The following is an 18,256-nucleotide window of genomic DNA, read 5'->3' on the forward strand; positions in this document are numbered from 1 at the left end:
AAATTTAAATAATTTTTAATTAAAAAATTAGTTAACATTTTAATAATTTTTATTAAATAAAATAATATATGATTAATAATATTGTCAATTATATTTATAATAGTACATATTAATTAGAAACATATATACTTTAAAAATCTAACATTTATTTCTTAAATAACAAAATAATCATCATGCCTATAAATTGTTTAAATTTACAAGCTTGCTACAACTTATGATGAGTAACTACTTAAAATTAACCAAAAATATTCTTATTTGTTTCTCAATTTTTTTATTAAGAAAGTAATTTTGAACAAATACCTTTCGCAATAAATATTTATTTGGGTGCAAAGCCAATTAATACTTTTTTTTTTTTTGCATTAATTAATACTTGTTTTAAATAATTATTTTTTAATAATAAGTTGGCTTTAAGTGGCCCCAAACGAGATGACTCGTTCCTTTCATTTCAATCCTATAACTCTTCTTTTGGTTTGGAGAATTATAATTGGAATAAAATAAAAATTTTAGTTACCTTGTCGAATTACATTTTTATTCCCATGTTTGGTTCTAATAAATAGAGATAGGTTCTAATAAATAGAGATAAAATTACATGTCTGCTTGATTTTGATTTTGTCATTCAATAGAATGGTGATTACTCCTCTTCCTATGTAAGGACTCGAATCCGAATATGTTCTTAAAAATAAATTTTCTGCGAAAGTAAACAAATCTAAATTATTTTTATTATCGGAACACTAATTGATCCCATTACATCAAAATCTTCAATATCAATAAAAAGAAAACATTTAAAACTTAACCATTTAATATTACATCAATATTTATTCTAACAACTCTTTCTAATCCCCGCTCATGCATTTGCTACTTCTGATTTCTTGTATGCTTTTCAAAGTTATCTGAAATATAAAATAATGATTGGGGTGAGATGACGCTCAGTAAGTAAATAAGATTATTATTAGTGTGTAATCAAAATGAGCTTTCATAATATTATAATTTCGTAAAATAATATTTAATATTGAAACTTCAAAATTGCATTTAAAAAAAATGTGAATTTAAAAATTTCTATATAAAACTTTTATCATCAACTATAATAATAAAATTTTTATAACTATACACTACAACTATTAAACTGAACTAGTTAAATTTAAAAACTGTAAATATAGTGATATTTTTTTTTTAAACGTTTCCTTTAGATCATCATTTAAGCACAAAAATGTTCCTATCCACATAAACGTATACTTTTCCTTCAAATCTTTAATAGTTTTATTCACATAATTATATATATACACACATATTGTAAAAACCTCCCTTAGGTCTGTTAATCGTAACTCATGTTTACCCTCACGACTGAGTTGTATGATCTGAAAACTAGACTTAGTTGGTTGGCCGGTCAAACTAAATCAACGTACATTAGCATTAAGTGAGATTTTCCCTATTAAGTCTTGAAATCAAGTGTGCATTTAAGAGAAATCTATTACTATATATAATCACTCTGTAAATAGTACGGGTGCACTCTGATCCGTTTAAACTTTAAATTACGGTATCGAACATTCGTAATTTTCTGTATCCTCTGAGCCATAAGGGGTTTTGAAAATAACTTATTATACAATTAAAATAATATCATAAAAATCTCATTTTTACTCTTTTTTTTTTTTTCATGAAATATGTAACGTAAAAATTAACTCATGTCATCTTTACTCATATTTTCATGAAATATGTAACGTAAAAATAAATTCATGTCGCACGATTTTTATACCTAAGGGGTTTAGAACATTTCATAACTAAAAAATAAACGCAAGTATATTAAAGATAAAACTGGTATACTTAAATATGCGTAAAAATAAACTCGAGAAAATTTTATTAAAAATAACTAACATAATCAAAATTTACTTACAAATAAATTCAAGAATAAATTTTAATAAAAATATAACATAATCAAATTTACTTACTCTTACTTAACCTTGTGAGACAATCACAGCGAATATATCTGAAAATGAGATCGGAAAGAGTAAGTGAGTGAAAATTTTAAGTATAACAAAAATTCTCCCCCCATGACTAATTTTTTCACTCTCTAATCTTTCTCGTACTTTGAAAATTTTTTTGTGAAAATTGAAGGTTGAAAGTTTTCTATTTATAGTAAAATTTTGAAAAAGGAAATGAAATTTATAAAAATATGGGGGGAGGGGTGATATTATAATTTCTTTTAAAATAAAGGAATAAACATGAGATGAGCTTGGGATGAGAGGTATGAGATGAAAATGGGGATACATGTGGGGAAAATAGGAGTACTTGCCGACATTCCCATTTAATTAGTTTTTAATTAATTTACTTAATTAATTAATTATTTTGAAATTATTATTATTATTATTATTATTAAGCTATGTTTTTGTATTTATTATGAAAGAAAAATTAAATTTAAATTTCAAAAATTTATGTGGGCCCTACATGGTCTTGTGTGCCCCACACAATTTCGAGACCCAAGTAGGCCTCACGTAACTCCAATAGTCCTTAAAAGGTCTTATGAGCCTTACACAACTTCAGGACTCATGTGAGCCCTAAACGATTTTGGGACTCATGTGGCCCCAACATAGTCTTGTGGGCCTCACATGTGCTGGATGTGGGAATGATCACATGTATTGCGAGATTTATGAAGTGTATACAAGGACACTGATGTAGAATGGAATTGGTTGACCTATGTCCTACGGTTCAACCCTCATACAAGCACATACACTGAAAACACACTTCAATTCGTAACTCTTTGTAGGTACATATGGATTATGTGAAGACTTTTGGTGCATGAAGACTGCAGTTGATATGTTGAAGCAAGTTCCAGTTTGAGACTCGTGTGGGCCCCACCCGATCATGTGGGCTCCGCATATGATACCTATATTATTATTATTATTATTATTATTATTATTATTATTATTATTATTATTATTATTATTATTATTATATATTTCTACAAATTATGTTAGTCAAAACATTATTTTATGTATATGTACTTATTTACGTATACAAATAGTGTCTACCCTATTTATCTTATGAAATTCCATTTTGATCAGGTCGACCTTTAGGAAGCGATTGAACCGTAATGGTCTCAGAGCACTCTCTAAGATAAAGTCTTTTTTAGGTATTAAACATGGAATCAAAGAACTTACAGAAAAGCACCCTTGTATTGATATTAACTTAATGACCATTTTTATTATTTTATTATTTTTATTATAAGTATTGATAGAATTTATTTTATTATTATGCTTTAATCCTATATACATTTTTGGGGTCATTACATACTATAAGTAAAAATTACATTAATTCTATTCTTTCTTCTTCTTTTGAATAATGATAATAATAATAATAATAATAATAATAATAATTTCACTAAAAAATAAATTCTTTAAAAAAAAAACAAGTTAATTGTCTACTAATCATGTCACAGTCAAAAGCAACATGAAAAAAATAAATAAAACAAAACAAAAACAAAACAACAATAAAATATTAATAGTTATAAGAATATTCATTATTATTATTATTATTATAAAATAATAAAAATGACAATAAGAAAATAATTGTAACAAGCACAACAATTGATAATACTAATAAAAATTTTATTATTATATTATACGATCAAAAGTTATAGCAATAATAAAAAAATAGTAATAATAATTTAAAAATAAAAGAATATATTACAACAACAATGATAAAATTAAAAATAACACAGCCATGGTCATCCTTCAAAGCATGGTTACTACCAAATTTTATGTTTATCTAAAATAGGAGGAGAGAAAATAAATTTTTTTTTTTATACTCCTTTAATCTTAATTCTTTTAATGAGGGAACTCATCTCTGCTCAACAAAATCAATATATGCAGAGATGACTTACCTAATTCTACCTAAGGAGAGAAGGAGATTGATTTCAATCCAGGAAATTAAAATCTTTTGACTGCCCCATGGTCGATTAAAAATTTGACAATCATTTTTTAGGGAAGAAAAAGAAAAAAAAGCAATAAATCAATAATGAATGGTTAAGTGAATGGAATGATTAAATGGCAATAATAATGGCAATAGTTATAGTAGTAGTTAAAATAATGATAATACTAAGAACAACAATAATAGTAAATGTGATAATAATGATAATAATAATAATATGTTTCAAAGTTAAATCCCAATCTCATGGGGCTCTCTCTCTCTCTCAATTATTTAGTTTATGATGAAAAGAAGTTATTTACTTCATCTTTAGGAGTAAAATAAAGATCTTATCCATGGATTCTCGAAATGTCCCATCATGGGTCAAGGTCAGAGCAAATTAAGAGTTTGCTATTCATAACGTGATAGCAGTAACAATAAAAGAGTTTATTGTTAAGATTCTGTGAGCAACCAGAAAATTATGAATACTAAAAATTTACGTGATTCGGTCAAGATCAACCTACGTCCACGGAGCACACCACTAATTCACTAAAATCGTCAGAAAAATACAACTCTCTTTTTACTCTTTCTTCTCTCTGCTCTCTGTACTTTTCACAACTCTCCATAACTCTCTATTTATAGGGCTTTGGAATCAATTACAATTAAATACGATAAATCAAAAAGAGAAGTTTCCTCCATTTAAATTAAATGGTGGATAATAGCTCCAACTTGCAACGCTTCTCCAGCTCCTCATGCGTCTCAAGCTTTGCGTCTCTTGGCTCCAGTTACAACAATCTCCTACTTGGAGATGAAGATGCCTCCTCAACCAGTATCATGAATAAATGATGTGCTCAAAATATGTCTTCAGGCATAAAGACCAACTGAAGTTGAACACAACTTCAGTTTCTCTGTAGTCACCACCTTAGTTAACATATCTTCCGGATTTCTGCTACCTTAGATTTTTTCAAGTGTTAACACACCGTCTTCTATCAGAGATCTGACGAAGTGATAACGCAATCCAATATGCTTAACTCTGGAATGAAATGCGGAGTTCATTGCCAAATGTAGTGCACTCTGACTGTCACTGTACAAAACATTCCTCTCCTACTTTTAATCCAAGCTCCGTTAAAAAACCTTGAAACCAAATCATCTCTTTACTGACTTCTGTCACTGCTACATACTCAGCTTCTGTAGTGGATAAAACAACAATCTTTTGTATCTGTGACATCCAACTAATAGCTATTGTGCCAACAGTGAATATATACCCGGTGATGCTTTTGCGATGATCAATTTCACTTACAAAATCAGCATCTACAAATCCTTGGATTTTCAAATCCCTTTTGCCGAAACATAGACACTTATCAATAGTACCACGTAGATATCTCAAAATCCACTTCACTACTTCCTAGTGTGTCTTCCTTGAATTTGACATATACTTTTTGACAGCTTCTACTACTTGGCCAATATCTGGTCTGGTACCAACCATAGCATACATTAGACTTCCAACGGCTGACGCGTATGGTACCTTAGCCATGAAGTCTTTCTCTTCATCTGTCTGGGGAGACTGATCCTTTGAGAGACGGAAATGACCTGCCAATGGTGTATTTACAACCTTGGTGCTGCTCATGTTGAACCTCTGTAAAACATGTCTAATGTACTCTCAGACTGCAACGTGCTTTGTTGCTTATCTCTAGAGATCCGCATTCCAAGAATCTGCTTTGCATGACCCAAGTCTTTCGTATCAAATTTCTTTGACAATTGTTGCTTCAATTTTTCGATCTCTTCTATATTTGATGTCACACCTCGAATCCCGAAATGGGACCCAAGGGTGAAAATGTAACCTAACTTGTCCCTGTATCATACAAATAATCACAGATACAGTACAAAGGATGAGGGTCCGACCCCGTGGGGTTTCTAGGCACCCTAAACACATCCAAACACAATCATATACATAGCAGAAAAACCATACATACATATGCAGTACCATACTAGAGTCTATACAAGAGTAGACACAATGCTCTATCAAAATGTACAAACGGGTGCCTAACACATCCCAAAATGGCAACCCACCAAAATTACAGTCCTAGCACTTACCTAGCGCTAAACGCGGTACACCGGCCACTACACTCCCTACACCAGGATGCTAGTTCCAGTTACCTGAAGGACTTGTAAAAATGTACGTACAGCAGGGTGAGACACCTCTCAGTAAGGAAAAACACAGGTTATATTTGTGTGTGACATTTGAGTGTTATCATAATAAAACATACACACAGTTGAATGTAATCCAGTACTAATTCACATAGTGCATACACGCATGCATACGGCGGCCATTTATACGCAGCCCCGTCACAATACACACACATGATACACAGTGTCGTCACACTCATCGGCTTGAAGCCGGTCCAGCATTCTGGCATTGGCCTGTAGCCAACCCGCGAAGCATGGCGCCACCGGCACATGGCTAGTCCTCGACTCCCATGGTATCGTACCGGCGCTAACTGGTGGATCCACACCCTTCGGCCTGATTTACCGAAATAGGCTCACACCCTCGGATATAGAGCCAGACACTCTTGCCTACGTGGCAGGCGATAAACACATGCCCTCGAATATAGAGTCGGACACTTTCAGTACTTGGAATCATTTTGGAACCGCGTTTTTATCAGCAATTCCGCATATCACACACACATGCATGCTCATATAACCAAACAAACCACACTCATTTAGTAATCTAAATCATGGTTTTCCAAACAAATACAGTTTAAATAAAGTCAAGGCATGATCATCCCAATATCATAGTATGAATCACACATATACTCGGTTTTCAACAAAATCCGGGATTCAGCCCGTCGCCCCTTTTTTCCTAAAACTGTAATAATGAAAAACACATAGTTTTTCCCATTAGATCCCCCCTCAATGAGTAGCCAAAACACACACAGGACCGTGGACCATAGTTCCACCTAGTCCGATTTTGAAAAGAACCAATATAAACATAGTTCCCCTTACCTTAACCCCGTATAACAAATCCCAAGCTCCAAGGCTCCTAAACAGTGAACCAAGTTCAAAAACCTACAAATCACAGTACAAAATATACTCACAAGACCATCCTCTACAAAACTACCAGATCAGAAATGAAAACCGAGCCTTACCTCGATTTTTTGCCAAAACCCGAAAACCTCTGAAACGAGATTCCGATCCATAGAAGTTGTAGAGAATCATTCCACGATCCTCGTGGCAACTTTCATTTCCCGATTCTATCAACGATCGGTGAAGAAATCTAGAGAGAGAGAGAGAGAGAGAGAGAGAGAGAGAGAGAGAGAAGGGAGAGGTTTTAAGAGAGAGAGAGAGAGAGAAAAATCTAAGTTTCTTAGTGGTTAAGCAATGAAATTTCTATTTATAGCACCTTTGACCCAGGGGAATTCGTCAACGAAATGGTGCATTCGTTGATGAATCTTTCACTGACTTCGTTGACAAAACGGTGGCCTCGTCGATGAATCAGTGGCCTCGACGATGAATCTGGCATCTTCTGTTTTTTAGAGACTCCTCGGCTTCTCCTCGTCGACGAGTCTCTTAATTTCGTCGACGAGAAGAACAAAGGCTTCGTCGACGAAATTTGCCAAATTCCCAATTTGTCCTTCTCTTTTTTATTTAAACCCAGTTTTCACGGTTCGGGTTCTTACATCTGATCTTGCAACTAGCATATCATCAACATATAACAGTAGAATAATATAACTAGCACGATACCTTTTGAAGTAGCAATGGTGGTTGGCATTGCACTTCTGAAAATTGTTCCTCTGCATACAGCTGTCGAATTTCTTGTACCATTGTCTAAGAGCTTGTTTGAGACCATACAAACTCTTTTTCAATTTGCAAACAAGATTCTCTTTTCCTTTTATTGAGAAACCTTCTGGCTGTTGCATATAAATTTCCTAATCAAGATCATTGTGAAGAAATGTCGTCTTCACGTCCAACTGCTCAAGATGTAAACCCTATGAGGCAACAATACTCAAAATATATCTAATGGTTGTCAGCTTGACAACTAGTGCAAAAATATCAGTGTAGTCAATTCCTTCCTTCGATTCGAAAGCTTTGACTACTAACTGAGCTTTATACCTCTTGGATGCATCATACTCTTCTTTGATCCTATAAACCCATTTGTTATGAAAAGCCTTCTTATCAATCGGCAACTTAGCTAGTTCCCATGTTCTTTTGGAGTTAAGAGACTTCATCTCGTCTTTCATTGCAAGCTCCCACTTCCTTGAATCTCCTGCCTGACATGCTTCAACATAGCATTCAGGTTCTCCTCCATTTGTAAGAAGTAAATGGTTCACATGCCTCCTGTTTGGTACATGTTGCTGAGAAGATCTCCTAAGATCTGGTGCTGGAATAGGAGGTGGTGGTGCAAAAATATGCTCCACATGTTCCTCTACCTGAAGAATCTCGATATTCTGCTGAGGATTCTCGATGTTCTGCTGACGTATCCTTACACCTTCTAAAACATCATCCACATCTACAAAGGTGTTTCAGACTCTGTAGATTCTATTGTGTGTCTATCTTTGTACATTACCTTTTCATCAAAAATCACATCTCTGCTTTTGATCACCTTTTTGTTTTCATCATCCCAAATGCGATAACCATATTCATCTCCACCATAACCGATGAAAGTGCATTTTCAGGATTTCGGATACAGCTTATTCCTAACATGATCATTGATATGTACATATGCAACACAACCAAAAACTTTCAAATGTGAAAGTCTTACCTCTTTATTACTCCATACTTCTTCTAGTAGACTATAGTCCAATGGTACTGATGGACTCCTGTTAATCAAATAAGCTGTTGTGTTGACTACTTCTGCCCAAAACATCTTTGGTAAGCTTGACTGCATGCGCATGCTTCTGGCTTTGTCTATCAACATTCTATTCATCCACTCGGCTACACCGTTGGGTTGAGGTGTACCTGGAACTCTTCTTTCCATTCTAATACTATGCTTATAGCAAAATTTCTTAAACTTAGTGTCAACATTCTCACCGCCGTTATCTCTTCTCAGCTTTTTGATTTTCCAACCAATTTAGTTTTCTAGCATTGCTTTCCAAATTTTAAAAGCATAAAAAACATTAGATTTATACTCCAGGAAGTAAACCCATACCTTCCGTGAATGATCATCGATAAATGTGACGAAGTGATGCTTTCCACCTGTGGACGAAATCGTTGTTAGTCCCCATACATCTGAATGGACTAGCTTAAGTCTCTCCTTCTTAGGGGTATTGATGTTTGTCTAGGAACTGACTCTCTTCTGTTTCCCAAATATGCAATCCTCACATGTGTAAATCTTCACCGAATGTAAATCACTCAACTTACCCTTTGAGTGCATCACCCTGAGTCCCTTCTCACTTAGGTGTCTGAGTCGTTGATGCCATAAGTTGTTATCATCATTTCTTGTAGCAACTGTAATAGAATGCATGCATCAGGAGTTACATAAAGAGTACAACTTTTCTTACCTCGAGCAATTGTCAATGCACCCTTCGAAATCTTCCATTCATCACCAATAAAAGATGTGTTATATCCTTCATCTACTAATTGACCGACTAAGATCAAATTCTTCCTTAGGTCTGGAATATACCTGACATCTCTTAGTTTCCATACTGACCTATTCATTTTGATCTTCACTATCTCTTTACCGGTAATGTCGCAAGGTTGATCATTGCTCAGATATACTTTACCGAAATTACCTGATGTATACTCCTCTAGACAATCTCTGCTGGAAGTGACATGGAATGAAGCTCTAGAGTCTAACATCCAAGACTCCTTTTTGCTCTCTAAAGAGCAGATCAACAAATCATCATTTTCTAAAGCAACATTTGCTTCTGTCTTTGCTCTCGCCTCATATTCTTTCTTCAGACTTCTACACTGGTTCTTGTAATGGCCATTTTTTCCACAGTTCCAGCACTAAATAATTTTTGTGCTCTGGGAACCTATGTTCTGAGAAACTCTGGGATTTCTGGATTTAAACCATCTGGGCCTAGATCTGCCGCGGTTATTTGATCGTCCATGCCTGTTTCCTTTACCTTGACTTTCCATGTTCAAGGTTGAACTTGAAGTGGAGCCATGGTTTGATTGTATTCTAATTTCCTCCGTCAAAATCATGCTGACGACCTCATTGTATATAAGCTTTGATTTTCCTGCGGAGTTACTGATTGCAGTAACAACACCATTCCAACTTTCGGGCAATTGACTGAGAATCAGTAGGGCACGAATCTCATTATCAAATGTTATTCCGACTGAGGCGAGTTGATCCGAAAACTCGTTGAAATTGTTCAAATGCCCGCTAAACTTTCACCCGCAGGCATGCTCATAGTAAATAATCTTTTCATGAGATGTACCTTGTTAGCGGCTGACGGCTTCTTGTACATATTAGAGAGCGTATCCATTAGAGACTTGGTGGATGATGTATGCTTGATATTGAATGCCACAGACTTTGACTACGTCATTCTGATGGCTTTGAGAGCTTTTCGATCAAGAAACTCCCACTCTTCCTCGTTCATAGATGCTGACTTACCCTTCAATGGTAAGTGCAATTCCTTCCCAAGCAAATAATTTTCTAACTGCATCTTTTAGAAACCGAAATTATTGCCATTGAACAGTTCAATTTTTGAGCTCTTTTCGTTCAATATCTCGATTTTCTAATTTAGATATGGAATTAACTCAAATAGACAGCACAGTTGGATTCGAAACTTTCAAAAACCTTAGAAATGGTTCAAGTCGTTCGAAAAACAAACCCAAAACGATTTCGAAAAGCTCGATCAAATTTCAGGTCAAACCTGGTCAATGTTGACGTGGCAGGGTGTTAACGTGGTACAGTGGGGCCCATTGCTGACGTGGCACAGTGAGACCCACCTGTTGACGTGGCTGGGTTCTAAGGTAGCGGGTCAGATACAGATCCGGGTCAGGGACCGGGTCCGGTTCGGGTTTTCGGGTCTGTGTCAGGTTTTCGAGTCAGGTTGAGACGGTTCGGGCGAGGAAGATGATAAATCAAAAAGAGAAGTTTCACCCATTTAAATTAAATGGTGGATAATAGCTCCAACTTGCAACACGTCTCCAGCTCCTCACGCGTCTCTAGCTCAGTATCTCCTGATTCCAACTACAACATTTATATAGTATCATATAATAAATTAGGAGGCATTTTTCTCTCAACAATCTAATATATAGTGGACAAGTAATTTATACGTGTTTATGGAGAGAAATAAAGACTATACAAGAACTCTTGGGTTGTCCATCATAAGCAAAGACTGGATGTCGATACTAAAAGAAGAGTTTGTAGTTAATAAAATAAATATATGACATAATTTATAATAATCCAAGTCTTCATTAAACTTTGTTATCTAAACCGACTTATTTTAGTCCTATTATTAGGAATTATTTCTCCTTTAACAATTTAGTATATGGTGAGAAAATTATTTACTTTGGCTCATAGAGAGAAATAAAGACCCTATCTAAAGAGCTCTTAAACTATCTAATCATCAAGACCTATACCACCATAAGTTAGAGACCTCATATTAGATGTTTATAAAATATGCAAAAGACAATAATAATAAATAATCTAAAAAAATCATACGTAACTTATTACTTAATTTGATATCAAGTCAATTTAACATTCAGGCTAGACTTGAAAAAAATAGAAAAAAATTTATTACTTCGATTCAAATCCGACTCGCTTAAACTGACTCATAACCGATCCACACATTAAATGAGTCAAATATGATTTAAACTCTTTTTATGTGTCTCTAAATGAGTTGGTTGGAGGATTTAAGATTTTATATGATGGATATCTGTTTATCCACTAACAACTAATGTCTAAATTCATTGATAAACTCATATTTCCATGCATATTAGGCATCAATTCAATTAACATAAGCCCTATTGGCTAGGGTCTAATCCCACACTTCCAACTCTTGTACTATTATATGTGCCTCTGGATCTGCCCCATGCCCACATTTGAACTCAAGCCTAAATACTCAATTTTCTCGTAATCAAAACAAAAACTCCTAAAATTCATGATAAGAACAATTAAAAAATTAATTTTGTAATTAATTATTAAATGTTTAATAATTATCAAATTATAGTTATAAAAATAATTATAGTTATTATGTTATAAAATAAATTATTTATTGGATAGTAAAAAAAAAAAACTATATTGAGGATGGAAATGATAGATTATCCATCATCAGTTATGGATTATCTTATCCAATTCGACATAAATTCATAACTCAATTGTGTCAGATATGAATTGTAACATTCTCACCTAATAATTCGCCAAATAATTATCGGACCTAATCTTCTCCTTTCCGAATTTCAGACTCTTTCCCAATTCTCTTCTTCGATCCCCCCTTTACCATTCTTTTGATTTTTCCCTCCTTGCTTTCTCGTGTGGTTGACCTTTCCTAACAGGATTAAATTAGATCTGAACATGGATTCGGATTCGGATCTAAGTCCGGGTCTAGGCTAGTATGGATTGGATTCAATTTTGGGTTAATTGAGAAAATAAAATTGGGTTAATTTTCATCAAAGAAAAAATAATTTTAGCTCAAAATTGCATGTGGTCCATTAAGATAACTGAACTCACACTCAAAAACAAGCTTTTTAAATTTTACAGAGTCGGACAATTTTAAATTCATCCATTATTCATAACAGATATGAAATTTAATTCAAATTTAAATTTCCAAAAATTTAAGTCCAAAAACAATAATTTAATTTTAAAAAAAATGATCTTGAACTCAAGAATAATTGAGAGTTTAAAATACGCAGCAATATAATTTTTTCAAACTTGAAATCAATTTTGAAATAATAATAATAGTAAAATTAAATTCGAATTCAATCTCAAATTAAAGGTTTTTCATTTAAAAATTAAGTGTAAATCATTGATTAATAATTTACCTTAAATATATAATCAATTATGAGTTTTTATATAAAAAATTAATTCAGATTAGGCTTGTTTATCATCCACGAGCACACTAAAATAAGGAAAAAATGTATAAGCGAGAAAGTGTGTGACGCAATGGAGTGAATTTGTAATATGTAGTTTAAAACTCAAAATAAATTGTCAAAATTTGCCTAAAAAAAATAAATTATTCTAAGGGCCTAAGGTTTGGTCGGACAAAATCAGGTGTTAATAAAAAACAACAGCAATAATAAAAAATAGTTATTAATATAAAAATAAGAAAGCAACAACAACAACATCAATAATAAATATGTTATTATTATTATTATTATTATTATTATTATTATTATTATTATTATTATTATTATTATTATTCGACTACTACTACTACTACCACCTTAATTCCATTACTATCTTAATTCCTTTCCCATCATGTGAACCAAAGATAATTCCAACCAAGTTTTAATTTTCATTTTTCTACCCAAAAAAAGATAGAATATTTTTATATTATTCTGGTGTCTTTTTTTTTTCTCCCTCAATTGGAAGCCTATACAAATTAAATTATTGAGGAATGTTGCACTCCATGGAAAAAACCAAGGAACCAAAGCACAATTGAATTCACGTAAATTTTCCTGAAGAGAAAAGTCAGCAGATCATTTCTAATTTGGAAAGGAGCATACAAATTGATTTTCTTTTAATTACATGTTCTCCAATTCTTTATATAAATAGGTGATTGTACAGAAATTGAAAACACATCAATAGCAAGTCATTCTTTGCCATCTTTTATTCTTTATTTTCCTCTTGCTTCATTTTGCTCTAGTTTTAACATGGCAACAGAGCAAATCGATCCTTGAGAGGTACAATTCTTGTTTGAGGATAATGCTCCTCAAGTTCTATCCCTCTGTCTTTGAATACCACAAAGTAGAGTTTGTTTTTGTTTTATTTTTTTTTTCTTCTCTCACATTAATGTTACTGTCAAACGTTGAGTGCGAGTTTTATTTTTCAAAATTCCATTGCTTTTGATAGTGTGATCATTCTGATACTATTTCTTTTTCACTTGGTTCGATCAACCTGTTCAATTTGATTTCTGTTTTCATTAAGAATTTTGTCAAATAATTGAGGTGCATAACCTGCACATTCTCTTTCTATTCAAAGGTTGAAGAAGATTAGATTTGGGCTATTTTCCTAGGCTTCACATGTTGTAATATGTGGCTTATATGATTGAGTGAAAGGCATGTGAGAGAAAACATTGAGAAAATAGGAATGTTGACTTGCAAGAGGAAATCGTCGACAATTTGGCCTAGATTCAATGAAACAGGCGGCACTTGTTACATCGACTGTTTGCTCTCGGTATCAAACCATCGACAATATCACTGCAAACCGTTGACAATATCACTGCAAATCGTCGACGGTTTGGCTCGGGAACTCCGCGTTTGTTTTTAAATTTTGAATTGGGACATTGGAGAGGGAGGATTTTGGAGGGAAAGCCTCTGGGAACTTTATATATACATTGTATATGTTGTAACTATGATGTAGTTTGTGTCTTTGAACACAAGATAGTAAAATCACATTGCCAATTGCTCTCGTGGATGTAGGCATTGCCGATGTCACGGTCCGACTATTTTCACACTGTTGTGAAGGGCCGTGCGGCGCTAGCTAAAGCACTCTTGTTTAACTAGCAAACCTATCGTTTACCAACATTCATCCACGAAGCAATTTCATTAGCATTCATTCAAATAGTAGTGGAAACAGTAATCAATTCATGAAAGCCGTGGCAAGCAAGTAGTAAACATTGAAGCAAATGTAATTCATTAACAAATCCTCCGTTGACATTGTGTACTTAGCGAGGGAGGCAAGTAGGCTAAGCACATTGACAATTGCTAGTGAGTTTTACAATGACTGATGAACACTCACCCTCCTTTAAAGAACTTTCTGGGCTATTCTCACTCTGGCACTAGGAAACATCAAAGTGACCGAGGAGTCATACTGCCTTATTTGGCTTACAATTAAATAAATACAGGAAAATAACGCTACACTAGTATTTACATGATGGAAACCCATCCCAAACACACGAGCCAAGCGGTCACAGGCAAGCATAATGCCCTGAACAAGCTTAGCTCGTGACATTCTCCCCCACTTATGCGGTCGACGTCCTTGTAGAATTCGACACTAGGTACACTTCAACTTTGTCTACGAAGGGTTGCATATCTTTCGTAGAAATCCAGCTAATTTCTTTGTCACCAAGGCCTTTCCACTTCACTAAGAATTCTTGCCGCTTCTTCCTTGAGGATGTGAACTTTCTGTTTGCAAGGATATCTTCAACTTCACGTCTGTTAGGTTGAACTGTACTCACTTCTGCTTTGGCTGACTGATTTCTACTTAGATCGTTGGTGTCGGCATTGTACGGCTTGAGGCAGTTGACGTGAAACACAAGATGCACTTTCATCCATGTCAGAGGGTCGATTTTGTAGGAGACCTTCCCGACTATGGCCAAGATGGGGACTGGTCCTTTATATTTACAAAGTAGTCTCCTATCTTGTCCTTGTAGTGACCTGACCTGTTCAAGATTGAGCTTAACAAGCACCAAGTCACCTACGTTGAAGTGCTAAGGTCTTCTCCCCTGATTTGCCCACTTCTTCATCTGCTTAGTAGCTTTCTCTAGGTAGGCTTGGGCAATCTCAGCATTCTGTCTCCATTCTTTGGTAAAGACGTATGCCCTGGGACTCTTTCCTCCGTACGACTCATCCACTGTGTGAGGTAACAGCGGGTGCTGGCCTATAACAAGCTCAAAAGGACTCTTGTTGGTTGTGGAGCACTTTTGGGCATTGAAACAGAACTGAGCCACATCAAGTAGTTGCACCCAATTCTTCTGGTTGGCGTTGACAAAGTTGCGCAAGTACTCTTCAAGTAGCTCATTGAATCTCTCCATCTGTCCATCTATCTGTGGGTGATAACTCGAAGAGATTTCTAGTTATGAACCGAGGAATTTGAAAAGTTCTGTCTAGAAGTTGCCAGTGAATCTTGAGTCTTGATCACTAACAATGTCTTGGGGAACACCCCAATATTTCACAATGTTCTTGAAAAACAACTGTGCTGTCTCCTCTACCGAACAGTACTTCGGTGCGGCTATGAATGTACCATACTTCAAAAACCTTTCTATAATAACAAGTATAGACCTTGCGTCTCCCACTCTGGGCAGGTTGGCGATGAAGTCCAATGAGACACTTTCCCACCGTTTGGATGGTACTGGTAGAGGCTCCAACAGCCCTGCAATTTTCCTGCGCTCCACCTTGTCTTGTTGGCAAGTGAGACAAGTTTGGGTATAATCAACCACATCATCATGAATGTGTGGCCAATAGTACCCCCGCTTTAGTAAGGCCAAAGTGTGCTACCATCCTGGATGTCCGGCTCACATGGTATCATGACGTTCCTTCAACAATGTCTTCCTTAGATCACCCGCTCGTGGCACAAAGAGTCAGTTACCATGGGTCATCAATAATCCATCTTCCATGCAGAACTGTCGCGCCTTCCCTTCTTTGGTAAGCTTCATTAAGTTTTGCGCAACTGGATCTTTGGCTAAGTTCTCCTTGATGCGCTCTTGCATTATTATGGTAACAGTACTCAAAGTTAGATGTGTTACCATTTGTAAGGCCACCAGTTTGGCCTTTCTACTCAGTGCATCCGCAACTTGGTTCAACTGCCCCGCCTTGTGCTCAAAGGAAAAATCAAATTCTGCCAAGAATTCCTGCCATTGGCCCTAGTTGGGTGTCAGCTTCGGTTGTGTGAAGAAATGGCTAACACATGAGTTATCTGTTTTCACCACAAACCTTGACCTAAGTACGTAATGCCTCCACACATGAAGACAATGTATCACCGCTAGCATCTCCTTCTTTTGAGCTATGTACTTCCGCTTTGCTTCACTAAGCTTACGGCTTTCATACGTAATAGGGTGCCCCTCTTGTACCAAGACTCCTTCAAGGGCGAAGTCTGATGCATTTGTCTGTATCTCAAAGGGTTTCATGACATCCGGAAGAGCCAGTACTAGATCTCTCATCATGGCATCCTTCAAGTCATCAAAGGCTCCATGACACTCCTCTTTCCAGTTCCACCCATGACCTTTCTTTAGTAGTTCTGTCATAGGGGTCGTTCTCCATGAATACCCCTTTACAAACTTCCTGTAGTAGTTGGTAAGGCTAAGAAAGTAACGCAACTCTTTCACTGTCGTTTGGATCTTCCATTCTTGAATTGCCCTTACCTTCTCCATATCCATCCTGATATGACCTTGTTCAATCACATAACTAAGGAATTTGATGCTCTACTGAGCAAAAGAGCATTTCTCTTTCTTCACATATAGACTATTCCCCTTCAGCCTATCGAACACCTTCCGCAGATGCTCTTTATGTTCCTCCAGAGTGGAACTGTAGACAACAATATCATCCAGGTACACCACGACAAACTTGTCAAGGTACTCACAAAAAACCTGGTTCATCAAGGTACAGAATGTTGCAGGTGCATTCGTCAACCCGAATGGCATCACCAAGAATTCATATGCCCCATACCGTATCACACAAGTAGTCTTCGGCTCATCCCCATTAGCAATTCTCACCTGATAGTAGCTTGACCTCAAGTCAAGTTTAGTGAAGTACTTGGCGTGACTCAACTGATCCAATAAATCAGCAATAAATGGAATAGGATACTTGTTGCGCACTGTCACCTTGTTGAGCGGACGGTAGTCTACACACATCCGAAGGCTCCCATCATGTTTCTTTTGAAATAGCACCGGTGCTCCAAATGGTGCTTTGGAAGGGAAAACATATCCCGCTTCCAATAATTCATCAAGTTGCTTCCTCAATTCTGCTAACTCTGGAGCTGCCATCCGATATAGCCCTTTTGCAGGTGGTTTCACTGCTGGAAACAACTCGATCTCATGCTCCACACCCCATAGTGGAGGTAATTAGTGAGGCAACTTATCCGAAATCACCTCCTTGTACTCATCCAACACCGCTTGGATGGTCGTAGGCACCAGCTCTTTGCCTACTTCTTCATCTACCACCACCGTGGCTAGATATGTCTAGTCTCCCTTCCTCAAACCTTTCTTGAGTTGTACGGCTGAAAGGAACTTCCCATCGTCTTCTTTCGTTGCAACAACTTGCACCATGCACGAGTGATCGCCCATCAGATAAAGGAAACCAGCCGAAGGCATTAGCACTGCCTTCATTCCCCATAGGAACTCCATTCCCAAAATAACCGAAAAGTCATCCAATGGCACTGCTGTGAAATTCACATAACCTTCCCACTACCCAAGCTTCACAGTAACTTGCTTGGCTACTCCTAGAGTAGGCTGGGCTATAGAATTAACTGCTTTTATGCGTCCTGTATCCTTCTTTAAGGATAAGTTGAGTCTCCAAGCTTCCGGTTGCGAAA

Source organism: Malania oleifera, chromosome 1 (genome assembly GCF_029873635.1).
Source record: "Malania oleifera isolate guangnan ecotype guangnan chromosome 1, ASM2987363v1, whole genome shotgun sequence".
Lineage (NCBI taxonomy): Eukaryota > Viridiplantae > Streptophyta > Magnoliopsida > Santalales > Ximeniaceae > Malania > Malania oleifera.